Genomic DNA, 22,092 nt, shown 5'->3' with positions numbered 1-22,092 from the left:
AGCTCTCTGCCCTTTTGTCCTTGGTGAATGCCAGGCTAATTACTGTGGTCACACTGCATGTTATCTCCTATCTCCCAACAAGAAAAAGGCCGGCCCTGGCGAGTGCACACAGAGAGGGGCCCGGAGACACGGGAGGAGGGTGGGCTGCGACACGCAGAACCCACCGTCAAACAAGATATCATTTTTCTTGTAGCTGAAAAAAAGACATCAACAAAAAAAAACTCTGAAAGAGGCGAAAAAGTGTGAAACAATGGCGGAAGGACAGGGGCGCTGGTGGCGGCCCCTCTATCGGGCTGCGCAGGGGCCATCCATCCTGCCCCATGGCAGCTCTTACCTCGCCTCTAATGAGCTCTAATAAGGGAACATTTTGTAACGACACGGTTCCTCTATTCTATCCGACAAGCAGCTGTGTGATCCGCTGCGAGCAGGATGAATCGTATCTCACCGGCCGCATATGTGGAGTCTGCTGCGATTACGCGGCTTCCTAAATAAAACAAGCCCTAAACCTGCCACTCACCGGACAAACAAACGGCGGCAAATCTCATCGCCGAGACCTCGACCACCGCAACTAATCCATCACCGGAGCAATGAGAAACTGGGACGGGGAGCGGGAAAATAGGGCGAAACGGCACCCGGGGAAAGGAGCACGGAACACAATGTAACACTATAAGGAAACAAATATAGCTACAAATGGAATGTGCCTTATATCAGCACTGGAGCGTTATAAGAGGGGCTGATATCAGTCACATATGATGTCTGGAGGTTATATCAGTACTGGAGCGTTATAAGAGGGGCTGATATCAGTCACATATGGTGTAATGTCTGGAGGTTATATCAGTACTGGAGCGTTATAAGAGGGGCTGATATCACACATGGTGTAATGTCTGGGGGTTATATCAGTACTGGAGCGTTATAAGAGGCTGATATCAGTCACATATGGTGTAATGTCTGGAGGTTATATCAGGACTGGAGCGTTATAAGAGGGGCTGGTATCAGTCACATATGGTGTAATGTCTGGGGGTTATATCAGTACTGGAGCGTTATAAGAGGGGCTGATATCAGTCACATATGGTGTAATGTCTGGAGGTTATATCAGTACTAGAGCGTTATAAGAGGGGCTGATATCAGTCACATATGGTGTAATGTCTGGGGGTTATATCAGTACTGGAGCGTTATAAGAGGGGCTGATATCAGTCACATATGGTGTAATGTCTGGGGGTTATATCAGTACTGGAGCGTTATAAGAGGGGCTGATATCAGTCACATATGGTGTAATGTCTGGGGGTTATATCAGTACTGGAGCGTTGTAAGAGGGGCTGATATCACATATGGTGTAATGTCTGGGGGTTATATCAGTACTGGAGCATTATAAGAGAGGCTGATATCAGTCACATATGATGTCTGGAGGTTATATCAGTACTGGAGCGTTATAAGAGGGGCTGATATCACATATGGTGTAATGTCTGGGGTTATATCAGTACTGGAGCATTATAAGAGGGGCTGATATCAGTCACATATGGTGTAATGTCTGGAGGTTATATCAGTACTGGAGCGTTGTAAGAGGGGCTGATATCACATATGGTGTAATGTCTGGGGGTTATATCAGTACTGGAGCATTATAAGAGAGGCTGATATCAGTCACATATGATGTCTGGAGGTTATATCAGTACTGGAGCGTTATAAGAGGGGCTGATATCACATATGGTGTAATGTCTGGGGTTATATCAGTACTGGAGCATTATAAGAGGGGCTGATATCAGTCACATATGGTGTAATGTCTGGAGGTTATATCAGTACTGGAGCGTTATAAGAGAGGCTGATGTCAGTCACATATGGTGTAATGTCTGGAGGTTATATCAGTACTGGAGCGTTATAAGAGGGGCTGATATAAGTCACATATGGTGTAATATCTGGGGGTTATATCAGTACTGGAGCGTTATAAGAGGGGCAGATATCAGTCACATATGATGTCTGGATGTTATATCAGCACTGGAGCGTTATAAGAGGGCTGATATCACATATGGTGTAATGTCTGGGGTTATATCAGTACTGGAGCGTTATAAGAGGGGCTGATATCAGTCACATATGGTGTAATGTCTGGAGGTTATATCAGCACTGGAGCGTTATAAGAGGGACTGATATCAGTCACATATGGTGTAATGTCTGGAGGTTATATCAGTACTGGAGCATTATAAGAGGGCTGATATCAGTCACATATGGTGTAATGTCTGGGGGTTATATCAGTACTGGAGCGTTATAAGAGAGGCTGATATCAGTCACATATGGTGTAATGTCTGGGGTTATATCAGTACTGGAGCGTTATAAGAGGGGCTGATGTCAGTCACATATGATGTAATGTCTGGGGGTTATATCAGTACTGAAGCGTTATAAGAGGGGCTGATATCAGTCACATATGGTGTAATGTCTGGAGGTTATATCAGTACTGGAGCGTTATAAGAGGGGCTGGTATCAGTCACATATGGTGTAATGTCTGGAGTTATATCAGTACTGGAGCGTTATAAGAGGGGCTGATATCAGTCACATATGGTGTAATGTCTGGAGGTTATATCAGTACTGGAGCGTTATAAGAGGGGCTGGTATCAGTCACATATGGTGTAATGTCTGGAGTTATATCAGTACTGGAGCGTTATAAGAGGGGCTGATATCAGTCACATATGGTGTAATGTCTGGGGTTATATCAGTACTGGAGCGTTATAAGAGGGGCTGATATCAGTCACATATGGTGTAATGTCTGGGGGTTATATCAGTACTGGAGCGTTATAAGAGAGGCTGATATCAGTCACATATGGTGTAATGTCTGGAGGTTATATCAGTACTGGAGCGTTATAAGAGGGGCTGATATCAGTCACATATGATGTAATATCTGGAGGTTATATCGGTACTGGAACGCTATAGGAGGGGCTGATATCAGTCACATATGGTGTAATGTCTGGGGTTATATCAGTACTGGAGCGTTATAAGAGGGGCTGATGTCAGTCACATATGATGTAATGTCTGGGGGTTATATCAGTACTGAAGCGTTATAAGAGGGGCTGATATCAGTCACATATGGTGTAATGTCTGGAGGTTATATCAGTACTGGAGCGTTATAAGAGGGGCTGGTATCAGTCACATATGGTGTAATGTCTGGAGGTTATATCAGCACTGGAGCGTTATAAGAGGGGCTGATATCAGTCACATATGGTGTAATGTCTGGAGGTTATATCAGTACTGGAGCGTTATAAGAGGGGCTGGTATCAGTCACATATGGTGTAATGTCTGGGGTTATATCAGTACTGGAGCGTTATAAGAGGGGCTGATGTCAGTCACATATGATGTAATGTCTGGGGGTTATATCAGTACTGAAGCGTTATAAGAGGGGCTGATATCAGTCACATATGGTGTAATGTCTGGAGGTTATATCAGTACTGGAGCGTTATAAGAGGGGCTGATAGCAGTCACATATGGTGTAATATCTGGAGGTTATATCAGTACTGGAGCGTTATAAGAGGGGCTGATATCAGTCACATATGGTGTAATGTCTGGGGTTATATCAGTACTGGAGCGTTATAAGAGGGGATGATATCAGTCACATATGGTGTAATGTCTGGGGTTATATCAGTACTGGAGCGTTATAAGAGGCTGATATCAGTCACATATGATGTAATGTCTGGGGGTTATATCAGTACTGGAGCGTTATAAGAGGGGCTGATATCAGTGGTATGATGTAATGTCTGGGGGTTATATCAGTACTGGAGCGTTATAAGAGGGGCTGATATCAGTCACATATGGTGTAATGTCTGGGGGTTATATCAGTACTAGAGCGTTATAAGAGGGGCTGATATCAGTGGTATGATGTAATGTCTGGGGGTTATATCAGTACTGGAGCGTTATAAGAGGGGCTGATATCAGTGGTATGATGTAATGTCTGGGGGTTATATCAGTACTGGAGCGTTATAAGAGGGGCTGATATCAGTCACATATGGTGTAATGTCTGGGGGTTATATCAGTACTGGAGCGTTATAAGAGGGGCTGATATCAGTCACATATGATGTAATGTCTGGAGGTTATATCAGTACTGGAGCGTTATAAGAGGGGCTGATATCAGTCACATATGGTGTAATGTCTGGAGGTTATATCAGTACTGGAGCTTTATAAGAGGGGCTGATATCAGTCACATATGGTGTAATGTCTGGAGGTTATATCAGTACTGGAGTGTTATAAGAGGGGCTGATATCAGTCACATATGGTGTAATGTCTGGGGGTTATATCAGTACTGGAGCGTTATAAGAGGGGCTGATAGCAGTCACATATGGTGTAATATCTGGAGGTTATATCAGTACTGGAGCGTTATAAGAGGGGCTGATATCAGTCACATATGGTGTAATGTCTGGAGGTTATATCAGTACTGGAGCGTTATAAGAGAGGCTGATGTCAGTCACATATGATGTAATGTCTGGGGGTTATATCAGTACTGGAGCGTTATAAGAGGGGCTGATATCAGTCACATATGTTGTAATGTCTGGGGGTTATATCAGTACTGGAGCGTTATAAGAGGGGCGAGCGTTATAAGAGGGGCTGATATCAGTCACATATTGTGTAATGTCTGGGGGTTATATCAGTACTGGAGTGTTATAAGAGGGGCTGATATCAGTCACATATGATGTAATGTCTGGAGGTTATATCAGTACTGGAGCGTTATAAGAGGGGCTGATATCAGTCACATATGGTGTAATGTCTGGGGGTTATATCAGTACTGGAGCGTTATAAGAGGGGCTGATATCAGTCACATATGGTGTAATGTCTGGAGGTTATATCAGTACTGGAGTGTTATAAGAGGGGCTGATATCAGTCACATATGATGTAATGTCTGGAGGTTATATCAGTACTGGAGCGTTATAAGAGGGGCTGGTATCAGTCACATATGGTGTAATGTCTGGGGGTTATATCAGTACTGGAGCGTTATAAGAGGGGCTGATATCAGTGGTATGATGTAATGTCTGGGGGTTATATCAGTACTGGAGCGTTATAAGAGGGGCTGATATCAGTCACATATGGTGTAATGTCTGGAGGTTATATCAGTACTAGAGCGTTATAAGAGGGGCTGATATCAGTGGTATGATGTAATGTCTGGGGGTTATATCAGTACTGGAGCGTTATAAGAGGGGCTGATATCAGTGGTATGATGTAATGTCTGGGGGTTATATCAGTACTGGAGCGTTATAAGAGGGGCTGATATCAGTCACATATGGTGTAATGTCTGGAGGTTATATCAGTACTGGAGCGTTATAAGAGGGGCTGATATCAGTCACATATGGTGTAATGTCTGGGGGTTATATCAGTACTGGAGCGTTATAAGAGGAGCTGATATCAGTCACATATGATGTAATGTCTGGAGGTTATATCAGTACTGGAGTGTTATAAGAGGGGCTGATATCAGTCACATATTGTGTAATGTCTGGGGGTTATATCAGTACTGGAGTGTTATAAGAGGGGCTGATATCAGTCAGTCACATATGGTGTAATGTCTGGAGGTTATATCAGTACTGGAGCGTTATAAGAGGGGCTGATATCAGTCACATATGGTGTAATGTCTGGGGGTTATATCAGTACTGGAGCGTTATAAGAGGGGCTGATATCAGTCACATATGGTGTAATGTCTGGAGGTTATATCAGTACTGGAGTGTTATAAGAGGGGCTGATATCAGTCACATATGATGTAATGTCTGGAGGTTATATCAGTACTGGAGCGTTATAAGAGGGGCTGGTATCAGTCACATATGGTGTAATGTCTGGGGGTTATATCAGTACTGGAGCGTTATAAGAGGGGCTGATATCAGTGGTATGATGTAATGTCTGGGGGTTATATCAGTACTGGAGCGTTATAAGAGGGGCTGATATCAGTCACATATGGTGTAATGTCTGGAGGTTATATCAGTACTAGAGCGTTATAAGAGGGGCTGATATCAGTGGTATGATGTAATGTCTGGGGGTTATATCAGTACTGGAGCGTTATAAGAGGGGCTGATATCAGTGGTATGATGTAATGTCTGGGGGTTATATCAGTACTGGAGCGTTATAAGAGGGGCTGATATCAGTCACATATGGTGTAATGTCTGGGGGTTATATCAGTACTGGAGCGTTATAAGAGGGGCTGATATCAGTCACATATGGTGTAATGTCTGGGGGTTATATCAGTACTGGAGCGTTATAAGAGGAGCTGATATCAGTCACATATGATGTAATGTCTGGAGGTTATATCAGTACTGGAGCGTTATAAGAGGGGCTGATATCAGTCACATATGGTGTAATGTCTGGAGGTTATATCAGTACTGGAGTGTTATAAGAGGGGCTGATATCAGTCACATATGGTGTAATGTCTGGGGGTTATATCAGTACTGGAGCGTTATAAGAGGGGCTGATAGCAGTCACATATGGTGTAATATCTGGAGGTTATATCAGTACTGGAGCGTTATAAGAGGGGCTGATATCAGTCACATATGGTGTAATGTCTGGAGGTTATATCAGTACTGGAGTGTTATAAGAGGGGCTGATATCAGTCACATATTGTGTAATGTCTGGGGGTTATATCAGTACTGGAGTGTTATAAGAGGGGCTGATATCAGTCACATATGATGTAATGTCTGGAGGTTATATCAGTACTGGAGTGTTATAAGAGGGGCTGATATCAGTCACATATTGTGTAATGTCTGGGGGTTATATCAGTACTGGAGTGTTATAAGAGGGGCTGATATCAGTCAGTCACATATGGTGTAATGTCTGGAGGTTATATCAGTACTGGAGTGTTATAAGAGGGGCTGATATCAGTCACATATGGTGTAATGTCTGGGGGTTATATCAGTACTGGAGCGTTATAAGAGGGGCTGATATCAGTCACATATGGTGTAATGTCTGGAGGTTATATCAGTACTGGAGTGTTATAAGAGGGGCTGATATCAGTCACATATGATGTAATGTCTGGAGGTTATATCAGTACTGGAGCGTTATAAGAGGGGCTGGTATCAGTCACATATGGTGTAATGTCTGGGGGTTATATCAGTACTGGAGCGTTATAGGAGGGGCTGATATCAGTCACATATGGTGTAATGTCTGGAGGTTATATCAGTACTGGAGTGTTATAAGAGGGGCTGATATCAGTCACATATGATGTAATGTCTGGAGGTTATATCAGTACTGGAGCGTTATAAGAGGGGCTGGTATCAGTCACATATGGTGTAATGTCTGGGGGTTATATCAGTACTGGAGCGTTATAAGAGGGCTGATATCAGTCACATATGGTGTAATGTCTGGGGGTTATATCAGTACTGGAGCGTTATAAGAGGGGCTGATGTAATGTCTGGGGTTATATCAGCACTGGCGCGGTCACGGACACTGTACGCTCTGGCAGCGCCGTCCTGCCTCTGTCATCTCTCCCTTCCGTGACCCGTGGAGCCTCAGGTTGCTTGTGCGCCCTGCTGCAGTGTTCATCTCCTGCTGACCCCTGATGTGGACGGGTAACACGTGATTATTACAGGTCAGCGTTTGCACCACAAGCCCCTCTCCCCCCAAACAGCCGACCTGGAGGACCTGGAAGGTTTGGCATTGTGGCCGTCCTCGGGCTGCTTCATGCGCACACAATGTACATTTTTCCATGGCAATTTCTTGTTTTGTAGCAATGAATGAATGTTCCTTGTCTTTGATGCCAAACATGCCATTACTACAGGATGCTGTTTAGAAAAAAAAACACAAACCCCCAAAAGGGCAGAAACAAACCTACTGTGTATTGTGAGTACCGTAACAGCCGCCAGCGATGGCCGCAGCCTGAGATAGTGGTGCAGACGTGTGATGAGAGCCGGAGGCCGTGTGCACCGCCGCCACATACGTGTAGACATAGATATGCGAGCGCACACACCGACTGACAGCTCGGCGGCTCACAGATTCTGAGTCTGGCAGCACGAGATCGATCGCTCCGCTGTGATGGATTGGTAGAATCTGCTGACATGAGACGTGTGGGAGGACAGATTATCACCAGGAGGAGCAGCCTGGTTCTCATATGGCCACTTTACACTGACACCAGAGCGGACATCGGTTTTCTCTAGGATAAGCTGCAGATTTTAATAAACCCAAATTGCAAAATTGCTTATAGTGTATGTACAAGCACTATCTGCCAATACCCAGCCACGAGGACGGAAGTATCCCTGTAAGACAACATGTAACATGAACGAAAAAAAGTGTTCTCCGCCATAATTATAACCAGTGTGTGACGTCACGGGTGAAACTAATGGTGAGCGGCTTCCAAACCGCCAGAGCGGAGCGGCTGCATCCAGGCAGAATTAGCACACGATCACATCAAAAACCGGTCCCACGCGGAGACAGGAAAGGAGGACGAGGGTGACGAGCACAGTGACATGTCCCTCACCGGCTCCGGGTGCAATGCGCTCTTAGCATATTCTACTTACTGTAATTATCTATGTTACTTAAAGCTTGTCTACAAATTAATGAAGCAAGGTTATATACCGGAGTACTGTAGAAAGATAATAGAAGGAAAAATAGATATTAGATAGATAGATAATAGATAGATAATAGAAGGATAAATAGATTTTAGATAGATAAATAATAGATAGATAATAGATTGATAGAAGATAGATGATAGATAATTAATAGATAATTGATAGATAGATAGATAATAGATAGATAATAGATTGATAGAAGATAAACAATGGAAGGATAAATAGATAGATATTATCTATCTATTACACAGGTCAACAAAAAAAATTTTTTTTTTCTGGTGTCCAAAATATTTTAATGAATTTGGGGTATTTTTAGGGTGCTGATTCTGAATATGCTATCAGTTTTGCCAGATTGGCTCAAGTTTTTGAGATTTTTGGTATCTTATTTATAGCACTTGTTGGTAAATGCGACGCATCATCTCATTAATTTCTTTGGATTAGTACTTGAACTGAGCAGTTCTCAATATAGTTTTGTGTTAATTAGTGTTCTAAAAGTTTGTTCATAGCTTGATTTTTGCACTAACTTTATGTTGTCTGTTTTCCAGTGAAAAGCATGAACTCATCAAGAAGAAGTTGTCTTAACGATCCAGACTCATTCTGTTACATTTGTGGTGAATACACACTGCCAAAACATAGAAGAAACATAACAGACTTCGTAAAAAAGTGTATTTTGCCTATTTTGGGGTTATGCTTGGGGACCAAGACAAGTTTTGGGCACCACACATAGTGTGCAAAGCATGTATCGAATTATTACGAAAATGGAGCAAAGGACAAAGAAAAAGCTTCAAATTTGGTGTTCCAATGGTGTGGAGAGAGCCAAAAAATCATCATGATGACTGTTATTTCTGTGCAGTGCAAGTGCAAGGATTCAATAAGCATAAGAAACGAAAATGGGAGTAACATGGAATCTGCAAGAAGGCCTGTCCCTCATTGTGAAGATGTGCCTGTACCTGTGTTTACCAGAAATAACAGTCATCATGATGATTTTTTGGCTCTCTCCACACCATTGGAACACCAAATTTGAAGCTTTTTCTTTGTCCTTTGCTCCATTTTCGTAATAATTCGATACATGCTTTGCACACTATGTGTGGTGCCCAAAACTTGTCTTGGTCCCCAAGCATAACCCCAAAATAGGCAAAATACACTTTTTTTACGAAGTCTGTTATGTTTCTTCTATGTTTTGGCAGTGTGTATTCACCACAAATGTAACAGAATGAGTCTGGATCGTTAAGACAACTTCTTCTTGATGAGTTCATGCTTTTCACTGGAAAACAGACAACAACATAAAGTTAGTGCAAAAATCAAGCTATGAACAAACTTTTAGAACACTAATTAACACAAAACTATATTGAGAACTGCTCAGTTCAAGTACTAATCCAAAGAAATTAATGAGATGATGCGTCGCATTTACCAACAAGTGCTATAAATAAGATACCAAAAATCTCAAAAACTTGAGCCAATCTGGCAAAACTGATGACATATTCAGAATCAGCACCCCAAAAATACCCTAAATTCGATGAAATATCTTTGGCACCAAGAATGCTGTTGACCAGTGCTATCTATCATCTATCTATTATCTATGTACAGCTCTGGCAAAAATTAAGAGACCACTGCAAAATTTTCAGTTTGTCTGATTTTTCTCTTTATAGGTATAATTTTCAGTAAAATGTAAATTGTTCTTTTATTCTATAAACTTCTGACAACATGTCTCCGAATTTCCAAGCAATAAATTTTGTATTTTTTTTCTGAAAAGGAGACATGATCAAAATAATTTAAAAAAAAAAACAGTGCTTTCAGATCTCAAATAATGCAAAGAAAACAAGTTTATAATCATTTAGAAACAACAATAATAATTAGAGTTCAGAAATCAATATTTTGTGGAATAACCATGATTGTTAATCCCAGCTTTCATGCGTCTTGGCAGCTTTCCGCTAGTCTCTCACACGGCTCCTGGTACAATAATGTCAGCCGTTCTTCTTTGTTTGATGACTTGTGACTATCCATCATCCTCCTGATTACATTGCAGAGGTTTTCAATGGGGTTCAGGTCTGGAGATTGGGCGGCCATGACAGGGACTTGATGTGGTGGTCTCTTAATTTTTGCCAGAGCTATATATATTATCTATCTATCTATCTATCTATCTATCTATCTATCTATCTATCTATCCATCCATCATATATTATCTATCATCTATCTATTATCTATCTATTATCGATCTATTTATCTACATCTATCTATCTATCTATCTATCTATCTATCTATTATCTATCTATCTCTCTATTATCTTTCTATCTATTATTTATTATCTATCTATCATCTATCTATCTATTATCTATCATCTCTCTATCTATCATCTATCTATTATCTATCTATTATATATCATCTATCTATCTATTATCTATCTATTATATCTATCTATCTATCATTTATCTATCTATCTATTATTGATCTACTATCTATTATCTATCTATTTATCTACATCTATCTATCTATTATCTATCTAGCTCTCTATTATCTATTATCTATCTACGGTATCTATTATTTATTATCTATCTATTATCTATCATCTATCTACTATCTATTATCTATCTATCATCTCTCTATCTATTATCTATCTATTATCTATCTATCTATGTATTATCTATCTATTATCTATCTATCTATCTATCTATCTATCTATTATCTCTCTATCATCTCTCTATCTATTATCTATCTATCATCTCTCTATCATCTCTCTATCTATTATCTATCTATTATCTCTCTATCTATTATCTATCATCTTTCTATCTATCATCTCTCTATCTATTATCTATCTATCTATTATCTATCTATCATCTATCTACTATCTATTATCTATCTATCTATTATCTCTCTATCTATTATCTATCTATCATCTCTCTATCATCTCTCTATCTATTATCTATCTATTATCTATCTATCTATGTATTTTCTATCTATCTATCTATCTATCTATTATCTCTCTATCATCTCTCTATCTATTATCTATCATCTCTCTATCATCTCTCTATCTATTATCTATCTATCTATCTATGTATTTTCTATCTATTATCTATCTATCTATCTATCTATTATCTCTCTATCATCTCTCTATCTATTAGCTATCTATTCTATCCTATTCATCTATCCTCGGGGTTCTGGCTGTGACTTTTCAGTACTTGGCTGATGAAATCTCGGCTTTCCTGTGACCCGCATGGTCCGTGTGCGATTTTGTCCCTCGCTCCCATTGACTTGCACTGGCGAGTGCGCCCTGATTCTTGCAGACAGTTGCAGCATTCTGCGATTTTCCTCCTCAGTCTGATGAGCCCTGACTGTGACTGACACTGGACCGAGTGCAGTGTGATGGTTTCTCGCATTGCACTCGCCTGGTTTCTACGCTCTCATTTAGACGTGGTGGGCACAGCCCTGCAGGCAGCACATGGCACCGTCCTCTCGGGTGATGCCAGGTATCCAGTATCGGATGACTCCAGGCTGCACACAGCGGTCACACCTAGGTCCTGGCGGGTGCCGTGCGGATGCCCCTCCTGACCAGTATTGCCTTCTACCATTTGATAAATGAGCGTCTCCCCCCATGCACTCCTTATCCAATTTTCAATAGTTCCTCTTAGAGAGAAAAGAAGAAGCCGATATTCTGGATCAAAGCTTCTCCAGACTCGTGTGATACATTGTATCCAGCAGGAGAGGAATGAAGTGAACAGGCGACACCTGCAGCAGGTTCCGCTCAGCCGTCTCGTTTAACCCCTGGCGCCTCCGTCTCTGACCAATTTGTCACTGGATGTCACTAAAAGCCATAATTAGCATTTCTCGCACATATTGACGTCTCTCTCCTTCCTTGTTCTGAGCCGGTGAGTGATTTGTGTGGACAGAGGCCCCGCGCGGATTTTTATCTCCATGGCAAAGATATTGACAGAATAACATTACTGTCCCTCTCAGGACGACGGCGACTTATGGACAATCAGAGGCCGAGAAAGAGCTGAGCGATGAAGACAAGAAACGAGCGAGGAGATGGTGAGTGCTCCGCACTGACACCCCGGGGTCCACCTCACTGTGGCCGTCACTCCGGGTCTCACCCTAACACCCTCCCTGGAGTTCAGAAATGGATGTAGCACAAAAGCCAAGAGACAAAGCATAGATCTCAACACCGCCGCAGATCCCTCGGCCAAATCAAAAAGTAGGCCTTCAAAGATAAAGCCACCCGAGAGTAATAGGCGCGTCATCGATAACCGGAGCATTTAGTACAGAGGGATGGAAATGCAGCGTTCACAAAGGAAGATTTGGGTGCAATCTCTGATCTATGGCTAAGTGATGGTCGCCTGATCCAGGAGAAATCTGACGAACAAGGGCTGATAAAAAGCTGATGTCCACCCGGGCCCCCGTTACAGGAGAAACATGAGATACATGGCTGCAGCGGTCCCCCAGAGGAAGAAGCCCTGTGTCCCATGGTGGATCTCCCCCCTACGACCTCCACTTCTAAGATCCGGTCTCTCCACATTGTGGCTTACATGCTACAATCGCTGTGAGAACGGTGACGCTCAAGACGTCTTATGGGCTGAGATGGGACAAAGTCCCAAACACAACAAAAATCCCTGAGCGGGCGAGCCCTCTATGATAAGCAGATCATGGGGGTCCCACTTGTTTTGGCTGCTGACTTATTATTTCCCTATTTTCCTACATTGCCAAAGAATTAGAGCTGGGCCTGTGAGGCTGAGGTGCGCTGGCCTCGTGGTTCCAATACAGGGACCCGATCTATCACGTCTGTCTCACTGCATACCCTACTGATGGAGAACATGCAGGAGAATGCTCTGCGTCCTGATGGTTAACGCTTCCCGCCACCGGCTGCTAACACTCATCACCGCTGCGACTTGGTCCGGTGGCATCATGAGATCATTCAGCCACTTCTCTCTGTGAGGCTGAGGTGCGCTGGCCTCATGGCACAGATACAGGGACCCGATCTATCACATCTCTCTCACTGCATACCCTAAGGGTATAGCTCCACGTTCAGGATTGCATCAGGATTTGGTCAGGATTTTCCATCAGTATTTGTAAGCCAAAACCAGGAGTGAAACAATCAGAGGAAAAGTATAATAGAAACATATGCTCCACTTCTGTATTTATCACCCACTCCTGGTTTTGGCTTACAAATACTGATGGAAAATCCTGACCAAATCCTGATGCAATCCTGAACGTGGAGCTATACCCTAATGATGGAGAACGTGGGGGAATGCTCTGCGTCCTGATGGTTAACGCTTCCCCCCACCGGCTGCAAACACTCATCACCGCTGCGACTTGGTCCGGTGGCATCATGAGATCATTCAGCCGCTTTTCTCTGTGACCCTAAAATTGCTCATTAATATTTTAGATCCCCTGGAATTTGTGCTTTAAACCATCAATCGTCTCCGGGGGAAAACTCTGAGCCGCTCAGACATACACTGTGTTCCAAATTATTCTGCACATAGAGTTTAGGAGTGATAAGGTTAGAATTTTTTTGTTTGTCATTTAAGCTCATTGATGGTGATGTGTGTCAGGGCTCTTTATATCACTGAAAGCAATTGCAGATACCTGTGCACATTAGTTTGGCCGGTGTGTCCAAATAAAGGCAAGACTACTTAAGAAGGCTGTTCCACATTATTAAGCAGCCTACATTTTTGGCCAAAATGGGAAAGAAAAAAGATGTGTCGGCTGCTGAGAAGCAACAAATTGTGGAGTATTTAGGTCAAGGCATGACTACAATCAACATTGCCAAGACTCTTCATCGTGATCATCGCACAATCAAGAAGTATGTAGCTGATTCCCAGCACACGTGTGCGTGCTGATAAGGAAAAATTGAGGACTCTTTCCAACAGGCAATTGCGTAAGGTTAAAAGAGCAGCTGCAAACATGCCTTGTCATAGCAGCAGACAAGTTTTTGAAGCTGCTGGTGCCTCCAACGTCCCCAGAACAACAAGATGCAGGGTCCTTCAGAGGTGCGTAAGCCATCCTGTCGACCACCTCTATCCACTGCAACAAGGAGAAACAGCTCCAGTGGGCCGAACGATACATAAAGACTGACCTCCAAACTGTTGTGTTCACTGATGAGTGCCGTGCAACGCTCGATGGTCCAGATGGATGGAGTGGAGGATGGCTGGTTGATGGACACCCCATGAAAACACGGCTAAGGGGCCAACAAGGAGGAGATGGAGTAATGTTTTGGGCTGGAATCATGGGGAGAGAGATTGTCGGCCCCTTTATGATCCCTGAAGGGGTAAAGATGAACTCCATATTCTACGTGGAGTTTCTAAAACAACACTTCCTGCCATGGTTCAAGAGGAAGAACCGTGCTTTCCGCAGCAAGATCATTTTCATGCAGGATAATGCACCGTCTCATGCTGCAAAAAACACATCTGCATCTCTGGCTGCTATGGGCATAAAAGAGGACAAACTTATGGTGTGGCCACCATCTTCCCCTGGCCTCAACCCCATTGAGAACCTCTGGAGCATCATCACAAGGAGTGTCCATGATGGCCGGAGGCAGTTCACATCTAAGCAACAGCTCTGGGAGGGGATTCTGTCCACATGCAAAACAATTGGAGCAGAAACCATCCAAAAACTGACAAATTCAATGGACGAGAGAGTTCAGAAGCTTCTTTCCAACAAGGGGTCCTATGTGCAAATGTAACATCACCTAGAAGAAAGTTTTCACTTGAAAACTGTTTGATTTCATTTTTAATAAGCTGATAATGCTTATAACTTCACAACTGACCATTTTTTTGTTCAAAATAAAATAAAAAAGGTTGAAAACTCTGCTGTGCATAATAATTTGGAACATGCATTTTGAGTGTTTATTTTTTTTTTTAAAGATTCTGTTTTCATAGGCAGTTTGTTCCAAAACATTGCGATTATACTAGAATAGTAGATGACTGGAAAATAACAATGACTGCAATCCAGATAGGTAATTTAGAGAAAATAGGAGGAAATATGATTTGCATAATAATTTGGAACACATACTCCACTGGTCATGGCAATGGGGGGGGGGGGGGTTATAAGGTACAAGTGTGATCCCAAAAAGACAAAAGGGGAGATTTATCAAAAGTAGATCACAGGATAAGTAACCAATCACGTCACTGCTTCTATTGCCCGAACCGCCTCTGAAAACTGAGAGCTGGAATCTGATTGGCTGATGTGGAGATTGAAGAATTAGAGCGGTCCATTTAGTAGTGGATCCTGGAGCAACGTATCTGTGTGATTATCAGAAACGCATGAGCTCTGCGGACAATAAGCAGATGTGAGTGTGAACGTGGCCTGAGATCCGTCTGCCGAGGTCAGTAGTTATTAGCGCTCCCACTGATTATTAAGCAATTCTTATTATATGAACCCCAATTTTGTCTTAAACGTCGCAGAGAATAAATGGAATCATCCAAGTTTTACGGAGCAGAAAGGTTACAATGTAGCAAGCCATTGTGGTCACCCTGGAGATATCACAGAACTCTCCAGAGCGGATACATTACGGCTACAGACACGGCGAGGTAAACGCCTGCCGCCCGTGCCGCCCGCACACATCACCTGGACGGGGTTTTATTTCATTGTAAAATAATTTAAAAAATCACAACTGCAGATGTCGCAAAAAATGAAATCAAAGAAAATTCCCGGAAGCTTGAAATAAAACAATAATAATAAAAAAGTCTTAAAATCTAGAAAGGGAAACTCTGCGGACATAAATCAGGCCACGGCCGCTCGGTGCCTCGTCACATCAGATGACAGCAGCTTTCAGCTACAAAAATGTCAGTGGGAAAATCTGGAGTGTGACAAAATCATAAAACGTGACTGGGTGTGATGTCTGCAGTCGCCATCAATCCTCCCAGCAGCGCCACACTTACTTTGTGCCTCCACTTCTGGCCACTTTCAAGACATCTGTTTGCTGTTAGTGAATGGAAACTTTCCTGACAACATGCATTAGCTGAAAGCCTGCTCTGATCTAGTCCTGCGAACACAGCTGAGGGTTTGTTACAATGTATCAGTCAATAAGCAGTGATACACTGCACAACGCCCTCAGCTGCTAGGGCAGAATCTGCACAACCGCTCTTTTTCCTGATTTTTATAGTTCTGGATTAACCCTTTAAATAGAGATGATAATCTAGAAATCTGGACTTGAAGTTACATTTTTATTCACATTGTTTTGACCAATAAAATGGTCCAATCTACTAAAATATCCGATAGTCTGAAAAAAGGAGACTTCCAGCTAATCACTGGTCCAGAAGATTAGCGGGACTGGTCTTCCTGGCAATAATAATTCTTCCAGACTATTGGAATTCCCGGATGCCTGAAAGTCAGTAAAATCCAACAATCTGGCAGATTCATGTAATGTCCTAATCTGCCTAGAATGTGACATGGCCGACGTTGTGCGGAGCACAGTAACCCACGGACATTTCATCCAGCATGCGTTTCCAGTGGACGTTCTGCAGCCGGTGAGACTCGGACCGTTTACTCCGGTAACAGATCCGTCCGCCGTGGGATATCACGATATAAACTGATATCACAGTGGAAAAAGCAGACGTCTCGCTTTTAGGCCATGTTCACACGATCCTTTTTTTGATCCTTTTTTTTTCAGGTCCTGATTTGGAAAATCCGCAGTGCAAAACAGCACTGCTGATTTTCCGACTGTTTCTTCTGCGGATTCCTCTGCGGGTTTTCAACAGCACTTTCCTATTGGTGCATGTTGAAAACAGGAGCGGAATCCGCAGAAAGAATAGACATGGTACTTCTTTTTTTCTGCAGGCAAATCCACGCGGATTTGCCTGGGAAAAAAAGGATAGTGGGCACAGCGGATTTTGTTTTCCATAGGGTAACATTGTACTGTACCCTGCATGGAAAACGTCTGCGGATCCGCAGCTGAAAATCCGCTGCGGATCCGCAGCAAAAAAAGGATCGTGTGAACAAGCCCTTTGGGTGTCAGGGTCATTTATTAGGGCGCCCATGGGGTGACGGTGGGTCGGGGCATGTGAGTGCGTCCTTCACCTGGGACATATGTGGCCCAAGCCGCGTGGCACAACTGTGCTGCCCCCTAGGGGTTCGGCCATGAACATCATCTTTCTATCTAATAATAGTTGGGTTTCTTGTTCTGGTCATTGCGGCTCAGGGATTTTCTGATAACTTTGCATCATTAACCACAATAATTAATTGTTATGGCGTCTAATACTGTACATTAACCTGCCGTCATCCCCACAGCACAGAGGAATCGCATTGCAGCCATCTTGTCTATTATCAGCAATCAATAGCCTTTAATAACAATCGATAGGACGACCCAGTCTGATCCGTTACGTCCCAATCATCCTCATCCCCCGGTCAATTTCCTCTCCCATCCCTTCAATTACAGGAGGAACATTAACCCCTTCAGGGCCTCCCGGCTCTACAGCAGATGAATTCAATACGCCGATGACAGGAAGGGGTTAAAGAGGCTGAACATTACATTTACTGACGGTTTGTACATAAAAATAATCGGATTCAAGAAATAGATTTTGTCCCAATGAAGGTATAAAAAATGTTCAGGGCAGATCTGTAACTGTAAATGGAGCGGCCTGTCCCCGAGCGGCCGTAACACGCTGGATGCCCTTAATGAACATCGTAATGATGATGTTGGCAATTACTGGCTTTCTGGAGATGGGCACCGGTTTAACCCATCCAGTGCCAGAGCGAAGGCGCAGAAGGAAAATAGTGAATCAAAAACCGCTTTGCATATTCCTGGATGGAGCTTGTGCTTTGCATCAGCCGAGAGGAGCAGCGAGGGCGACGAATGCGGAACCAATGTGTACTGGCAAGGGCGAAGAATACCGAGCCGATGTGTACCGGTGAGGGCGACGAATGCTGAGCCGATGTGTACTGGTGAGGGCGAAGAATACAGAGCCGATGTGTCCCGGCGAGGGCGAAGAATACCGAGCCGATGTGTACCGGCGAGGGCGACGAATGCCGAGCCGATGTGTACTGGCGAGGGCGAAGAATACCGAGCCGATGTGTACCGGCGAGGGCGACGAATGCCGAGCCAATGTGCACCGGAGGGGGCGACGAATGCCAAGCTGATGTGTACCGGTGAGGGCGACGAATGCCGAGCCGATGTGTACCGGCGAGGGCGACGAATGCCGAGCCAATGTGTACCGACGAGGGCGGCGAATGCCGAGCCGATGTGTACCGGCGAGGGCGACGAATGCTGAGCCGATGTGTACCGGCGAGGGACGACGAATGCAGAGCCGATGTGTACCGACGAGGGCGACGAATGCCGAGCCGATGTGTACCGGCGAGGGCGACAAATGCGGAGCCGATGTGTACCGGCGAGAGCGACGAATGCTGAGCCGATGTGTACCGGCGAGGGACGACGAATGCCGAGCCGCTGTGTACCGGCGGGGGCGACGAATGCCGAGCCGCTGTGTACCGGCGGGGACGACGAATGCCGAGCCGATGTGTACCGACGAGGGCGACGAATGCCGAGCCGATGTGTACCGGCGAGGGTGACGAATGCGGAGCCGATGTGTACCGGCGAGAGCGACGAATGCTGAGCCGATGTGTACCGGCGAGGGACGACGAATGCCGAGCCGCTGTGTACCAGCGGGGGCGACGAATGCCGAGCCGATGTGTACCGGCGAGGGCGACGAATGCGGAGCCGATGTGTACCGGCGAGAGCAACGAATGCTGAGCCGATGTGTACCGGCGAGGGACGACGAATGCCGAGCCGCTGTGTACCGGCGGGGGCGACGAATGCCGAGCCGATGTGTACCGGCGAGGGCGACGAATGCGGAGCCGATGTGTACCGGCGAGGGCGACGAATGCCGAGTCGATGTGTACCGGCGAGGGCGACGAATGCGGAGCCGATGTGTACCGGCGGGGGCGACTAATGCCGAGTCAATGTGTACCGGCGAGGGCGACGAATGCGGAGCCGATGTGTACCGGCGGGGGCTGCGGCCATCACCACATCTGGCTAAGTGCTGCAGGCTCTGGAATTAGCACAACACTTGTGCCGGGAATGTCGGCGGCAGCATTCAGGCTGTGAGGAGCTGCCGGTACAGGCTGCCATGGTGGGAAGGGGGCGCCCGCGTCATGCCCTGGCCCAAAAACTCTTTCCAGACCCTTCCATGGCCCTTCAGGCTGCTTGTAAACTTTACAACCGCTTTACTGAATGTTGCACAGTTTATTTAGATTTTTTTCCCCTAAATGTTTTTGATTGCAAGAAAGAAATATAGGACATGATTTTAATAATTTGCGATTGATCCGATCACGAATATCTACAAATTCTTTCCTAAGTTTTTCTTTTTTGAGCAATGCAATTTAAACAAATAATCATTGACATTAACTATTACTTTGTGTCGCCATGAAACACTTTTCCAGACTGTCTACAATAGTTATTGAGTCATGAAACCATTTTTTATAACGTCACATGTCAGATTTTGTTTTGTTTTTTTTTTCACAAAAAAAAAATAATTTGAAAATAATCCAAGTGAGAGTTAGTGTAAGAAAAGTGTGTGAGTGGCGCCAGGACGCGACGGTCCGTTCACACGAGGCGCTGTCTGATTACTGGAGCCTACGGCCACATTGTCCCAGTAGCTGCAGACTCGCCGAGTGCAGGGGTCCTAAGGACAAAAGTGTCATCTCTGGACCTCCCACTACGAGGACCACATGAAGTCTGCGATTCTTAACATTCATCCTGCATGTGACATCCTCCAGAACAGTCACCACTGGCCTCCGCACTGCCCCTTTAAATGCCGGGAAACCTCACGACTGTGTCACTCTATAAAGTCTTCTGCTGCTCAGGAAGGAAGCAGGATCCTTATATTCTCCGGCAGGAATGTCGCTCTCACCACCAATACACTCAGCGCGGCTCATTCCGAGGGGATGACACAAGAGGCATCCGCCATCACTACCGCAATCCCCAGCCATACGGTCAATCACAATACCACTGCTATGGGAAACGTGTCGTCTTCTCAAAAAAGATCAAGAAAAGATAAAAGCGAAATCTTCAATCATTATTTTTTTTTCTTTTTCCGACAATATTTTTGCCATAAAGTCGGGCTCATTGCACTGGGGGCCAGAGACGAGCCGCGGCATCTATTTCGCCTGACGACCGCCCTGTAGGTTTACGGCTTCCTAAGCCTAAAAATGCATCGACACAGACACAAAAGGGACGCAGGCAGAATTGTGGAGGTGCTCACATTGGTGGCCTCCCCCGTAAAAATGCAGTCGCGGATTAGATATTCAGGACATGAAGCTGGCGCAGAAATCGCCAACCCGCGCCAAGTGTGGGCAGATGGGCTACAACTGCACTTTTTTTTTCCCACTGAATTCTGCCAGGAAATTCATCCACGTCACAGGCCGAGTCCGTCGCTGCGGGGTCACGGCTGTGCGGTCAGGACGGTGCGTGCGCCCGTCTGTGGGGGGATCTGTACATGATGCCTGGTAACGGGAGACGCCACACAAAGGCCCAGCACCATTATTTCACACCTCGCACAGGGCTGCTCTTTTCTGCTGTAGGGGATCATTATTTTTCCAACTAATAACGCAGTGAATCAGTGAAAAATATCCAGTGAATTTAGTAGAATGTAGAAGCCATCGGCCAATGTCTCAGCTCCTCGTTCTGCAGCCAGAACCGTCGGGTTGGGCCATATGACCCACTACTATCTATCCCCTCTCCCACATAGTCCGGGGGTCCCCACGCCTGATACCCCAATACTGAGCAGGTGAGACAAAGGCAGAGCGGCTCCAGCCTGAGGTTTACCGGTTCTGTATGTCGGCAGCACCGGGAGGAGCGCGGGGCTTAAACTGAATCCATTGTAGCAGCATAAAGTGTCTAATTCAAGCCGACAGCACAGGAAAGTGGAGAGAAAGAGACAGGACATCTCAATTACCCTCCACGGCGTCGTAACCAGACGTTACAGCCACACGGAGGACGCTATATGGGGAGAAGAGAAATTTACACCCCGAGTCGGGAGGAAAAGATGGAGGAGAACTATTGCTTTGCTTTAAGAATTACCCGGGCGCTCCTGTGGGAGATTTTATCATCCGAGCCGTGAGTGCGTGTCATTTTTTTTTCTTTCTATTCCGAGCTCGGTGGGTAAAATCAGCAGGATCCAGAGCTGCGCTCCGCGGCGCCGTCACCTGTATCTAATGGTTTTATTCTGAGCTTTTTCTCATGGAATCCTACAGATCGCGGCTTCAGCCACAGAGGCGCTCAGGACGATTTATATCTACAACAATCCAATTATTTTTTTGTGGCGAATGCAAGGTTAAGGAGGCCAATTATACAAAATAAAAAATCACCCGCCATGGATACTGCAGCCGAGCAGCGTCACAGCAGACGCCGTATTACGTGCAGACCCCAGCGCACAGCCAGCGACGTGGCGGTCTCACACATTCTGCCACAGATTTGTTTTAGCTCATTCACAGTTAACAATATTCGTAGTGGATGGAGAATGGCGACGTAAAGTCGCTGTAGAGTGCAGCGTAGCAGGATGGGCGTCGCGGTCAGAATCTCTGGGCTTGCAGGATCAATCTGGATCGTTTGGGTTTGTATTTTAGTTACAGCGTTAATATCAGTACAAATGGCGCT

At 44.8% G+C, this 22,092-nt stretch overlaps 1 protein-coding gene across 2 annotated transcripts in view; it reads right to left on the bottom strand.

The window, feature by feature from the left end:
- The window catches only part of RNF220 (ring finger protein 220), a 335,721-nt gene that overhangs the window by 295,075 nt on the left and 18,554 nt on the right, over nt 1–22,092 (bottom strand). The gene's annotated exons all lie outside the window — the stretch shown is intronic.

This window comes from Ranitomeya variabilis, chromosome 8 (assembly GCF_051348905.1).
Source record: "Ranitomeya variabilis isolate aRanVar5 chromosome 8, aRanVar5.hap1, whole genome shotgun sequence".
Lineage (NCBI taxonomy): Eukaryota > Metazoa > Chordata > Amphibia > Anura > Dendrobatidae > Ranitomeya > Ranitomeya variabilis.
Note: the sequence above shows the minus strand (reverse complement) of the source record. Positions and strands in the feature narration are given on the sequence as shown.